General features: G+C 40.7%; 1 protein-coding gene across 5 annotated transcripts in view; it reads left to right on the top strand.

The window, feature by feature from the left end:
• The window catches only part of ASTN2 (astrotactin 2), a 999,842-nt gene that overhangs the window by 273,302 nt on the left and 712,170 nt on the right, over window positions 1–14,370 (top strand). The gene's annotated exons all lie outside the window — the stretch shown is intronic.

The raw sequence follows: 14,370 nt of genomic DNA, 5'->3' as shown, positions 1-14,370 counted from the left end.
AAGTAGTAGTCTCCTCTTCTTGCCTCTCACTTTTCCATTTCCCATAACTTGGCTCTGATCAGGTCATCCCCCTTTTCCTACAGCTTCAGTGGTTATCTAGCACCTTCAGACATGTTCAGGCTATGAAAATGACACTCAAAGCCACACAGAGCTCTGGTCTCCACTGTCTTTCCTAGATTGTTGTGCTCTGTCCTCAGTGCTCTTTCCCATGCCATGCTCTCTGCATGAAACCACCTCTCTGGCCCCTAAGGGTTATTGACTCTTAACTTATTCCAATAAACAGCTTAAATGATATATGCATCTTATGTCATTTGATCCTCACAGCAACCCTGTGAAGCAGGTACAGTGCCTGCCCATTTTACAGATAATTTCACTAAGGTACAAACAGCTATTGTAATCTATCTGAGGGGACATTCTAGTAAGTGGTAGGGCCAGGGAGAACCTGGCAGTCTGAGTCTCAAACCTTTTAGCTTAACCACTATGTACTATTATGTTGGTACTATTGCTTTTGCACCAACCTGATACACTAATGAAATTCTACCTGTCTTTTCAAGCTTAATATGCATGGCACATTTCTATGAAGACATTGTTGATTGTCACAGTCGCAATTCACTCTGAGTCCTCCCAGCTTTCCTTTATATATGTATTAAGCACTAGGTTCATTTTTGTGTGATATAATTGTCTTTTGTCTGGCTCTTTCCTTAGCTAGACAGAGGGTTCTTTGAAGGTAGGGATTGTCTTATTATTTTACATTCCTGGCCTAAATCAGTGCCTGACACATAGTAGGTGTTTGCTATCTGTTGAGAGGATGTCTAATTCTTAATCTTGTAAAATCTTAAATCCTGTAAAAAACCAAGCTCTACATGTTAAGCTGTCAGGTCATAAATTGAGGCACAAGGAAATGATGGAATTCGTTTTTGGAACTCATATGGGAAACCCCAGGTTTAAACCATTTTGTAGTGATACAGAGCAGTCACCTTAAAGTCAGACAGGTCTGAGTGCTAATCCCAGCCCAAGTCAATTTTAACTTGCATGACTTTGGAAGTATCATTGGTTCTCCCTGAACTTCAGTTTCCTCTTCTATAAAATGAGGATGCCAAGCCCTACATCAGAAGATTGTTGTGAAGACCTGATAAAAGGCTGAATGTAGACCACCTTGGAAAGTTCAGATGGCACGCATCAGGGAATGAATACATGCAATCTTATGTTTGTTCTGGGTGAGGCATTTAGGGTTACTTGAAATTTCATATAGCTTTACCTATTCATCTTTACTTCTTTATCATTCACCAGAAATTCCCCTCCTAAGTCCTCTCCACACACACATACTCCATAAACACTCTTGACTCCAAGTCTATAGCCTTTCCCCCCTCATTACCAACCTGAATTCATTTTTTAACATCACATTCTAAACATTTTCATGTCAATGAATTTTTCAAAAATATTATTTTTATGCACCATAATTTTCTTAACTAAGTCCCTACTATTAGGCATTTGGGCTGCTCCTAATATTTCATCATGATAAACAATGTTACATAGAAAGTATTTTTGCATAAAACTTCGCACTTACTTTAAAATGTTTCCCCTCTTAGAGAAGAATTTCATAGTCAGATTATTAATAAAAATCTGTTTTAAGTTATTTTAATACAAGTTAGATGGGGTCTCAGAAAACTATGCATGAAGAAATTTATTTGTATCTCTTCCATATCTGTCCTTCCTCTTTGTCACCATCACGACCACTGTCATTTATTAACTGCTCCTTACAACTGTACTCTCCTTGAATTCAGGCTCCTCAAAACTACCAAAGCAATCTTTTAGAAAGATAAACCAGAGAAAGCCCCTCCCCTGCTTAAAATCCTTTGACAGTTTTCTGTTATTCTTAGAATATGATCCAAACTCTGCACCTTGGCTTGCGGATCTGGCTCTGGCTCCTGCCCTCTTTTCGAACATCATTTGCTCTGCACTTCCTTGTGCTCCAGCCAAACTGGCTTCCTTCACGTTTCACGAACACAGCAAGCGGTTCCTTCTTTAGCATCTGAGAACTTGTTCCTCCTTCTCCTTGCCATACCTCTTTCTTTCCCCCAGCTGCTCTCCTAGCCAGCCCCTTCTCGCCTTTCAAATGTCAGCTCCTAAAAACCAACTTCCATGACTACCCAATCTACACTTTTGCTCCTTTCAGTCCCCAACCTGCTACTATCTCTTACGTCACCCTTCTTTTTTAACTTCTTCCACAGTAGTAGTTCAGACTAAAATTTTAAATTTTTGCTTGTCTACTATCCTCCTCTCTAAAATATAAGCTGCATATTTATAAATCTAACACATAGAAATGGCTTAATAAATATTAGTTGAGTAAATGAGTGTATTAACATCAAAGATCACTGGAAAATGGCTCAGCTTTATAGCTCTCATATTGATGGTGCAAGAGGAATCTGTGATAAACCAAAGCCTCCTGGTACCGACGCCCAGAGAATTCTATTTCCCCCTTAGACTCACTGACAAGTAGCACAGTAAATGTGCTCAAGTGGATGCTATTAAAGCAATTTCCAAAACAGCTTAATCACAGTATGCTTGTGATTTTGCTGCTACCATGGGATACAATTTCTGCAGGAGAAGAGTAAGGATAGTATATGTCAGCCCTATACTTCCAAACTTACCCAAGACAGCCCATCAAGATTTTCTTGGACAAAAGAATTTCATGATTTAAAAAAAAAAAATGTTTGGAAATTCTCCACCCTCCCTCTTTCTCTTGAAGATTCTTGAATGAATCTTAGTCTATTAAAAACTCTGAGAAGTCCTACAGTACAGAAAGCTGGGCTGCTTTGTTTAACTCAATGTATTGATACTATGTTGACTGCAAACTCTTGTTTCTCCCACTGGAACATTTATTAATGACTAGTGGACCAGAAGCATCTATAGGAACACAATTTTGGAAATGCTCCATTAGCCTCCAAAATCCCAAATAGGATGGTCTGAATCCTCTGTCTTTCACTGTTTCTGCCCTCTCCTGCCATTGAGGTTGCCGTGGGCTCCCTGGTCCAGAATGGGAGCACCTGCCCTCTTTCTGCTTCCTTAGGCCTCATGCCCAGGCCACAGTGCCCACTAGTTTCCAGCAGATGGAGTGGATAGCCGAGAACCAGTGCCATGGAATTGAGCACATGGTTAAAAGCAGCTCCAAGGTGTTTTTGTAGCTATGGCTTCTTCCTGAGAGGCCTGGTGGAGGCTGAAGTGCATCATTCTTAGCCAGACAGAAGAAGGCTAGTGGAGGTTTGAACTTCTGACTTCATGTTGGTGATGGGGTTTTATGAGGCTGCTATTAAGGAGCCACTCCCCAGCATCTCATGGGCAGTATAAAGGAGAGTGGCATTCAAATAAAGCAGAGGAAGATTTCTTTGGATGTGCAGAAGAAATTCCATAGGTTCATTTAGTTTAGGTAGCGGTTTTTGAAAGCGGGACTTTGTATTTGAAATTTAATTCCACTATTGACTAACTAAATGCTCTTAAGCAAACGAATAAGAGCTCTGTTTTCCCTTCTGGAAATAGTGCTAATAATAGCAACATCACATGTGGGTTGTGAATTAATACGCAAGAGATGCTTAGCCCAGTGCCTGTCCCATGTTCAACCCTCAATAAGGAATAGCTAGTACAATCACTGTCATACAAGTCCTGCCCATTGGCCTGCAGTCTCATAAATCCATCTCCCCCTTCCTGAGCCATTGCCTCTAGCTTGGTTGAGGTCTCATTGTCCCTCATCCACATTCCTGCAGCAGCCTTGGCACCGAAGAATGCATGCTCCACCCTAATAACTGGGTGTTCATTTGAAAACACACTAAATTTGGCCATGTTCCTCCGCCACCTAGAACATTGTCCTGATTTTCTGTCACTTGTACTGGGGGCCTCTTGAGCTTTTGAAATGAAGTCTTCTTAAAGGCAGATGAAAATGAACTTACCCCCAAAGGGTCTGCAGCTGTGCTCAAAAGAATCTGTCATAAAGTCCACATTTCAGATTCATCTTTTAAGAGATCATGCCATTTTATTTCATAGTATATGCATGTTTATTTTAGTTTAAGTTATATTATAGTATTTTTCAGTTAATTAATTTAACATTTGCTCAATTCCTCATATAATATTGATGTCCCAGGAAGAAGAACCATGATTTAGCTAACTATAAGGGGATGAGAATGCTACCATCTTCAAAGGATTTCCATAGGCTGGAATAAGATAATCCCAGTAAAGCATTTAGCACAGAGCCAGACATACTTGCATACTGAACATATGCGCTCTTTTATTGTATTATTTATTATTCTGATCACTTCTATGATTATTAGTCTTATTTTCGTCAGCATTATCATCTCACAGAGATACATTTACCCTGTTATAGAAGCAAGAACCAATAGGATGAAGGGCATATTGTTTAACGGGATTAAAGTTGCCATCACTTGCTACACAAGGCTCCCTCCTAGCCTGGGCTGTACCCTGCCTCTGTCTACTCCTGACCCCCAACACATTGTGTCCTACAGCCTCCAGCACATGGGCCATTTCTCCCTTCCCCTAGTATGCCTTGCTTTCTAGGTCCAAGTGCTAATCATATTCTTCCTGAAAGGCCCTTTCCTCCTCCCCACCCTTTCTCTCTCCTCACACTTTCTCTCTCCCCACCCTTTCTCTCTCCCCACCCTTTCTCTCTCCCCACCCTTTCTCTCAAAAAATTGCTGTTTATCTTCAAAATCCAGCCTCAGCATCTGCTCTGTGAAGCATTTTCTCAGCCCCCACCACAGCCGCAGCCGAGCAAGCCACTCTTTTCTCTGAGCACTCATAGCCCCAGTACTGTTTCTTATCACTGCCCTTATTGCAGTCCGTCGTAAATACATCTGTCACCTTCTTCAGCTCTCACAGTCCCATGATGGAAAAAACAGTGATTTATGTCTGTCTGTAGAATGAATGCCTAACAGGGAACTGGCATGGGATAGTAATTGGTTTAATGGGAGAATATATGAATAAATTAATGAATGGATGGAGATGAGTAAATAGATAAAGGGAGGTAGCTAGGAGCTCACAGAATGCAAACGGTTAATGGGATGCAGTGCAGCCTACCATCTATTGAGCATTTGGTACATTCTAGGCACCTTGCCCATCACACATTTTATCTTATTTAAAAGCTCCCAATAACCCATAAGGTAAGTACTATAATTATCCCCATTCAACAAAGGAGGAAACTCAAGCTTACACAGTTTCAGTCACTTTTCTAAGTTTACTCAACTAGTACATAGTGGAGCTATGAATTCAGAGCCCACATTTAAATTCCCAGATGACTTGAGCTCTACTCTTAGCTACCACAACGAAGATCTTTGAGCTGTGAAATTATACCTACCTAGTCTAGATCCTGGAAGGAAGTACGTGCAGCTTCTCTTGCATTGGCAGTGTTTCTGTGTCATCAGTGCTGCTGTGAGGGTGTTCAGGAGCTATGAGGCCCTAGAAGGTGAGGCATCTCTTTCTCTGAGCTAAGAATGAATCAGCACTGTCCCCTCAGCTTTTAACTAACCCCAGGGAGCCAGTCCCGTGTCCTCAGGAGCCCACAGTGTTACATCACTGGACAGTGCTCTGTGCATTTTTTAAGACATCTACTCTCAATGTTTTTAGTTTGTCACACGTATGTAGTATATGCCACCTAGATCTCGGCCTACCAGTACTTCACCATTTATTGAAGGAAGCAGGGCATTACGTATCTGTACCACAATGGATACATGAAGGTGGTGTGGGCTGGCTTGGGGTATTTACTAAACTAGGGGAATAATTAAAGAAGGCTTCACAGAGCAGTTAATCCTAAGTAATGCATTAACTAAAGAGAAAGTTTGGGAAGACATTGCTGGTAGAATAAAGAAAATATGCAAATACACATAGGGATGAAGCTGTGCAGGGGGTAAGGGGAATATCTGGGGGAAAATGTGATCCAGGCAGGTGCCAGTGGGAAGATGGGAAGCCACAAAATCCTCCATCAAAATCAGACCCTGGATTTTGCTCACACATTTCCCAGCAGCATCCCACAGTTGGGAGGAGAAGCAAATTCCAGCTCCTTTATCCTTCTTGATAGATAAGCTTCAATGTTTCAATGTGCTTTTACCGTGGGACACTGTCCCTGGAACACAGGCGTGTGTGTGTGTGTGTGTTGTGTGTGTGTGTGTGTGTGTATATAATTTTCATTAGTAACTGGCCATGAATTATTCAATTAGTTGAAAGAAAATAGAAACATTAGCGACTTTAAATTAGTTGCCTTAATGGGTTGTTGCTCTGCTTAAATATTGAACAGGCAGACCCAGGATTGATCTTTCTTTGTTTCTTTGGTCCCCATCTTTGCTTCCCTACACTTTGTCCTTCTTAGCAGTCTTCCCTTCCTACCAAGGATTTTCGGGTGGGATTTAGGTTTACCACCCCTTTTGGCAAAAGAAGTTTTGACATTGTGTCATCAAAATGAGGTCCCACTTAAACCATGAGATAGTTATAGGGGTTACAAGGAGGACTGGGTAGACACAACCACCTGGAGACCAGCCCTGAGTCTATGATGAAATAACTCCTTTTACCTCCACCTCTATGCTCTTTCTGCAGCTTGAATTTCTTCCTCTTTCCCATTGCCAATATGCAAATTCTACTCTTCTTTAAAACAAGACCTTTAAACCATTTTCTTTGTGAAGGAAATTTTCAAATTTTTCCCAAATGAAAGTCATGCATACCTCCTCCAAACTTTGACAACCTCTTCACTATCTTCCCTGAGATATTTGTCATTTACTGTCTTTTATTCAAGTAATTTATAGTCACTTCTTATCTTCTCCCTTAATTACTCTCAAGTGCACAACTATGTCTAGGTCATGTCTGTGTTCCCATTGGCTAGCTTGCTTCCTGACAAATAGCAGATCCTCAATTAATAATTGATGAATTAATGGACAATTAATCAAACTGCCTTCATGATCTTGGACAAGACCTTCCACTCTCTGGGCCTCAATGTCCCCATCTAAAAGGCTATGTGGCATTGTGGCAGTGTGCTCAGGGTCTGGAGTCAGACAGATGTGGATTCACATCCTAGCTCTGCCACTGACTGGCTCAACTTTGGGAAACGATTTATGCATCAAATCTCCATTACCTAATCTACAAATCATATAATCAGTCACCTCATAGGGAGGCTGGGAGAATTAGTTAATGTTTGTAAAGTGCTCAGCAGGCTGTACTAAGCATGGTAAGCACCTAATGAATCTTTGTTGTTGTTAATTTGGAAAGCAAAGGTGATGGGCTAGATAATTTCCACAGGTCTCCCCTAACTCAAATAGTCTTTGATGATACATATAATTGAGAAGCATTGTTGTACACTGAAAAGTTCAGAATTTGGAGTCAGAAACTTCTGGTTTGAACCCCAACCCTGCCCTAAGTGCAATGGATACTCAGGGAGGATCTTTAGAGAAACTGCTTAATATCCTTAATATCCTGGGGATATTATTCATCCCCACTATCTGGGGATGTGAGGATATCTGCCACTCTTTTGTCCAGGACTGTCATGAGAATATGCTAGGATGCTTACGGAAGTCCTTCTTTAAAGCATGCTGTAGATTTGTTGCATCCTGGAATCGGCACCCTGGCATTGTCAAAGATAAGAAATGACATGTATCTTTGATTAGGAAACCTTTTCCCTGGTCTTTGGCTTTCTGTCTGTTGACCTCAGGTCTCTTCTAAGAGATGCAGCTGGGGACAGTACCACCAGCAACGTGGTGACCCACAGGTTGTATTGTACTGAGACATAAGAAAGCTGATCAGCAGTCAGAGCACACAACTGCCTCCATAAATCTTCCCTGATTTGTCTTTCAGAGAAGTTTGTGTTCCTGAAAGTGTATGTCTCCTTCAGGAGGTTTTTCTTGTCCATCTGAGATATGTCAGGGGGCTCTCAGTCAATTCTGTCTGGCCTGGAGGATGGAGAGGCAACTGAAAGCTGCCTTAGCGGAAGGCTCTCGACCAGCTCCTGGTGGGGCCTAGGGATACAATTCTACCATATTTCTTTCAGGAGAATGGTAATAATGTTGTGTTAGCATTGTTGCATAATAAAATAACCTAAAACGTAGTGAACTAAAATAGCACCCATTTATTTAGCACTTAATTCAATAAAAACATTTGGGCTTGGCTCCAGGTGGTTGGTTCTGGTCTGGGTGGGGTAGATTCAGCTGACATCTTATGCACCTGTGGCTAGCCAGCTATCCCAGCCTGGTTCACATGCTTGGGAGATCCAAAAACAGCAGAAGTAGGAGCTACAAGGTTTTTTGGATTGAGCCCAAAAGGTACGCATCATCATTCTGCTTCATTGCCTGATACAATCTGCTTGTATATGTGGAAATGATGGAGATAGGGACTCACTGATGTCACACAGAGAAACTAGCAGATCCAGGAATGGAATAATTCAAGTCCTCTAATTTGTGAAATCATTGGCTATTTATGCCATTTGAACATATAAAATCATGTTTTAAAAAAGCCAAAATCCATAAAATATTTAAAGAGGTTTATTTTAAGCCAATATGAGTGACTATAGACCATGATAGTCCCAAGGGGTCCTGAGAAAGTGTTCCTGAGAGTAACAGTGTGGTTTTACACATTTTATGGAGACAGAAGTTACAGGCAAAGACATAAATTGATATATGTAAGGTATACATTGGTTCAGGGGTACTTACAGGTCATAGGTGGATTAAAAGATTTTCTGATTGGCTATTGGTTGAGTTAAACACTATCTAAAGACTTGAAGTAAATGCTTGAGTTAAGATAAGGGGGGTTGTAGATGGCAAGGTTCTTGTTATGTAGATGAAGCCTCCAGGTAGTAACCTTAGAGATAATATGGTAAATGTACTTTTTAAGACCTTAAAAGTACCAGACTCTCATTTAATTTCTCCTGGATTTGCAGAAAGACCTCGAAAGGGAAGGAGATTCTCTACAGATGCAGGTTTTCCCCACAAAAGATGGTTTTGCAAGGCCATTTCAAAATATGTCAAAAAAATATATTTTGGGGTAAAATATTTTGATTTCCTTCGGAGTCTGCTACTTGTCATGTGTTACTACATCAGAGTCAGGTTGGAATTTGGTGTCTTATTGCTACAGAGTCTATTTTGTCAGCCTTTTGATCTCTATTTTAATATTAATGCTGGTCAGTTGTGCCTAAACTCCAGAAGAAGAGGGGTATAATGAGGCATGTCTGACTGCCCTTTTCATCATAATGGGAAATTCAGCTTTTCAGGTTTCTCTTGGCTTTGAGTGTGGTAGGGGTATTCATTCAGTGTGTTGGGCAGGCTTAAGGTTTTATTTTTGGTCCACATAGGCCCTGTTACCTACATTAGGACTGACTGTTGGTGAAATTTAACAAAATACATAGTTAGAAGTTGACAACTTTGGCTCTTTTCTAATTCAGCTGTAATCAACTGCATAAATCACTTAGAAGACTACAAAGAGAAGCTTTACATTTTTCCCATGATTGAGATATACATGATTAAACATAGTGAGGATATGAGATAGACTGCCTGGGCCATTAGCAGATGTTTTCAAGCATGCTGCAAATAGGTGCTCAGGGAGAAGGGGCAGGGGAACTGTGGCTGAATAGGTAGGGCTTTTTTTATCAAGCTTTTATTCTACGTTTATATATTGGGCTTCAATATTTTGATACAAAAATCTCAATTCTGAAATTGCACGTGTATGTGTGTGTGTATGTGTGTGTGTATAACAAAAGCTCCTATTCCTACATGGAAAGAAAGCAGGCAAGTCATGTAGTAAACTTTCAGCAGTATGGCTGACAAAGCTAACATGAGCCTTCTTCCTGTTCCATACACACACAAAATAAATGTTGGACAAAATATACTTTTTAAAAAATTAAGATTCATCCCAAAAGTAAAGAAATGAAGCTCCCTGGGCTTAAGGAATGCAGATATAAGTTGTAAGAAATGCAAAGCCAAGCTATGAGTTCAGAAGCTGGTGTCATGATGATTCCAGGTGGGGGGTCAGGTAGGGTGGGATACAAGTAGAAAGAAAGCCTGAGCAAGGAAAAAGTGAAAGATAAAGTGATAGGAATAAACCCCAAAGTGTCAGAAATTACAGTAAATATAATTTGCACATTAAGATTCAGTGATAATTTTTATTTTTATTTTCATTTTTGTTGTTGAGATACAATCTTACTGTCACCCAGGCTGGAGTGCAGTGGCATGATTTCAGCTCACTGCAGCCACAACCTCCAGGGCTCAAGCAATCCTCCCACTGCAGCCTCCTGAGTAGTCAGGACTACAGGTGCATGCCACTATGCCCAGTTAAATTTTTTGTATTTTTGGTAGAGATGGGGTTTCACCATGCTGCCCAGGCTAGTCTTGAATTCCGGAGCTCAAGGGATCTGCTCGCCTTGACCTCCCAAATTGCTGGGATTACAGGCATGCACCACTATGCCTGGCCCAGTAATAGGTTATATTAAACAAAATTCAGTTATATACTGTTTCCCAGAGATCATTCTAAAGCATAAGGACACAAAGTTTGACAGAGGGAAAGGGAAAGGAAAAATACATATTTTGTGAATACTAATCAAATGAAGGCTTATAAAAAAATGGAATCATATGGCAAAATTAATTTTACAACAATAAGGAACAAGGAAAAATCCTTAGGAATAGAGAGTATTATTAACTAACCAAAAAAGAAACCGTTTACTGGGAGAGAAATGAAATTTGTACTTACATACAGGAACAACATGGTTTCAAAATCCTTAAATGAAAAAACTGAGAGAAGTACAGGGAATGTTGATTAATACATAGTCCAAGTGGGAGACATTTTACAAAAATCTTCCTATTAGACCAAGTAGAGAAAGTACTACTAATAATAATATAGAAAAATTTAACTACACTATTAAAAATATAATAAAATGGACATATATAAAATTCTGCCCTCAAAAATTAGATGTTAAAAAATTTAAGAAGAGAGAAATTCTGTTTATGGGTCTTGATGTCTTATAACCTCAATTTTCTGGCTTTGGCCATTTCTTAACATTTTATTTTATTTTCAGTGATGACTCTGCAACATTTAGGGCTAGATGTAGTTTAATTTTTGTCTCTCTGAAAGTTGTTTATTTTAGATCAAGGGGTGGAGATAGGGAGAAGCAATTCATGTGCAGATTTTATGTTTTTGTTTGTTTTTTGAGGAACGGAGGGAGGAAGTGGGTATGGCAGAGGTTGTGGTTAAGGAGAACATTTCCAGAAAAATGGTCGCTGTCGATGCAAAGAAGTGGTATTTGCCTTCAATCCATATATCTCATATTTCTGCTTCAAATTGAAATTACCTTTACAAAAATTATGACAATGAAAGAAATCTAACCTAACCAATTCCATGTTGCTTATAACCTTCAAGCTGCCTGATACGGTTTGGCTTTGTGTGCCCACCCAAATCTCATCTTGAATTGTACTCCCATAATTTCCACATGTTGTAGGAAGGACCCAGTGGGAGATAAATGAATCATGGGGGCAGTTTCCCCCATACTGTCCTCATGGGAGTGAATAAGTCTCATGAGATCTGATAGTTTTATCAGGGGTTTCCACTTTTGCATCTTCCTGATTCTCTCTTTGCCTGCTGCCATCCATGTAAGATGGGACTTGCTCCTTCTTGCCTTCCGCCATGATTGTGAGGCTTCTACAGCCAAGTGGAACCATAAGTTCGATTAAACCTCTTTCTTTTGTAAATTGCCCAGTCTCAGATATGTCTTTATCAGCAGTCTGAAAATGGACTAATACGCTGCCCTTGTTCAACCCTAGGCATAGGCCAAGCTAACTATGGAGGAATTTAGTTTATAGTTTAACTTTGAAACAAAGATGGCATCAACCCCTTTCTGATACAAACCCACTCCTTGCCTGGGGATCAGACCTCCTTTGTAAAATTAACACATTAGCCACAAGATTAGAAATTATAGCTCTGGTGTCATGCAGTCAGAGGCCACAAGATTCCTAACCTCCCCAATTGCCCTTATAGATAACATCGCTGTCATAAAACCTAAGATTAGTGTTTGAAGTATTTTTAAGACTTTGATTTCTTTTTTTTTTTTTTTTTTTGAGACAGTGTCTCACTCTGTCACCAGGGTGGAGTGCAGTGACAGGATCTGGCCCACTGCAACCTCCACCTCCCGGGTTCAAGCAATTCTCCTGCCTCAGCATCCTGAGTAGCTGGGACTACAGGCACACACCAGCATGCCCAGCTATTTTTTGTACTTTTAGTAGAGACAGGGTTTCACCATGTTGGCCAGAATGTCAGACCATGATTTCTGATGGACTAACTGGTGCCACACAGACCAGTAAACTGGCTTATCTGGTCTTGTAGCCTCCACCCAGGAACTGACTCAGTGAAAGAAGACAGCTTTCACTCCCTATGATTTCTTCCCTGACCCAACCAATCAGTGTTTCTTATTCCCTAACTCCCTGTTCACCAAACTATCTTTAAAAAACCCGGCCGGGCATGGTGGCTCATGCCTGTAATCCCAGGACTTTGGGAGGCCGAGGCAGGTGGATCACAAGGTCAGGAGATCGAGACCATCCTGGCTAAAACGGTGAAACCCCATCTCTACTAAAAATACAAAAAATTAGGTGGGTGTGGTGGCGGGCACCTGTAGTCCCAGCTACTCGGGAGGCTGAGGCAAGAGAATGGTGTGAACCTAGAAGGCGGAGTTTGCAGTGAGCCAAGATCGCGCCACTGCACTCCAGCCTGGGCGACAGAGCGAGACTCTGTCTCAAAAAAAAAAAAAAAAAAAACCCTAATTTCTGAAATCACAGGGAGACTGTGATTTGAGTAATGAAACCCCAGTCTTCCATTTAGCTGGCTGTGCATTAATTAAACTCTCTATTGTAAAAATCTGCTGTTCTCAGTGCATTAGCTTTTCTAGGCAATGGACAAGATGAACCCATTGGGCAATTACAAAACCATGGAAATAAAGCTTTTGTCAGGGTATTTTCTGTAGAGAGAAAGAGCCTTCCCCAAATTGCCTATGTGTGATCTAGTTATAAAGATTTGCAGGGAGCAGCTGTAACACCTGACCCCTTCCTGTATCTGTATCAGCCTTGCTACCTGCCGAGGGTGTTGGCTGAGAAAGGTTGGTGAGCTCCCTTTCAGTGGAGTGTTGCGGAGCAACCTTCACAGATTGTAACATGGAGAAGGGTCCCAAAGAAATCATCTTGTGTTCAGGCAGAACTACATAGAAATAACTTCACAAGATCTTGAGAATTCAAGAGTAGGTAATTATACCAATAACTACAGCAACCCAGGATGGCTAAGATCTCTGATAGACTCTTTGGCCTCATTCTTAGGTCAGCATCTGTGGTCCCAGCAGAGCTATACAAGTCCAAGTCAGAGCAATTATCCTGCCATAGGATAAGACCTTTCCAAACTGCTCTTCAGGGCTGCTGTGGCTAATTCCCATTTCCCCAATTCCAGCCCCGCCTATTCCTTCTGTCTAAACTTAAGTACCTACCCAGGGTCTCCAACCTCACTTTCATTATTCTTTCAGCTGAATGTCTACTCAGTGTAAGACACTATGCTCAGTCCTGAGACTGCAGTGCAAATCTAGAAATATGAGGTCCTCACTTCTATGTAACCCAAGATTTGGAGAAAGAAGCAGACAGTCAATCAACACTCACTCAAGCATTCAAGTATAATAATTACAGATTATTAAACATGCACTGGAGTAAATTACTTTGGTGCTAACCATTCTAGTTGTCCACCAAGTCTGCAGTGAAACCAGTTAGGCTTCCTACTCCTTTGCCTTGGCTGGAAATACTCACTCTCTTTAATTCCTCCAACAAAGATGAAACTATAGGAGGAATGAATCTCAAAGCTAGTGTCATGGTTTTTGTTTATTCTACTTTCTAATTTGGGACATATATCTGATAGGAAACCACAATTACTGGCCATTTCTTTTGTGTTCTTTACTCTTTTAAGAGTAATGAGTTTCACATGTATTACTGTAACAACCTTTCTCTAACCCTTACTGTGTAAAAGAAATGGATGTTCAGAGACATGAAGTAAGTTGCCCAAACTTGCACAGCCAGGAGCTTGGAGGTAAACTTAGACCTGCCTGCTTCCAGTTCTCCTGTCCCTTCTCCTACATTGTAGCTGTGTCTGTTAGCAGTACATACCTCCAAGACTTGTATTCACATTACCTGTGTGGGGTGTCTGCACATACACAGGCCTCAGAGCTTAGACTGAAACTTGGCAGAAATAAGGCAGCAACAAAAAGGGTCCTTTACTGAATATCCTAATTACTCTGGTGGGATTCATATTCATTTTCTGACCTAATTATTATTAAGACTATGCCATCTGTGTAAATTGGGTTTTATGATTTTGTTGTAA

Source organism: Pongo pygmaeus, chromosome 13, assembly GCF_028885625.2.
Source record: "Pongo pygmaeus isolate AG05252 chromosome 13, NHGRI_mPonPyg2-v2.0_pri, whole genome shotgun sequence".
Classification (NCBI taxonomy): Eukaryota; Metazoa; Chordata; class Mammalia; order Primates; family Hominidae; genus Pongo; species Pongo pygmaeus.
This window is presented reverse-complemented; position numbering and strand designations above follow the sequence as displayed.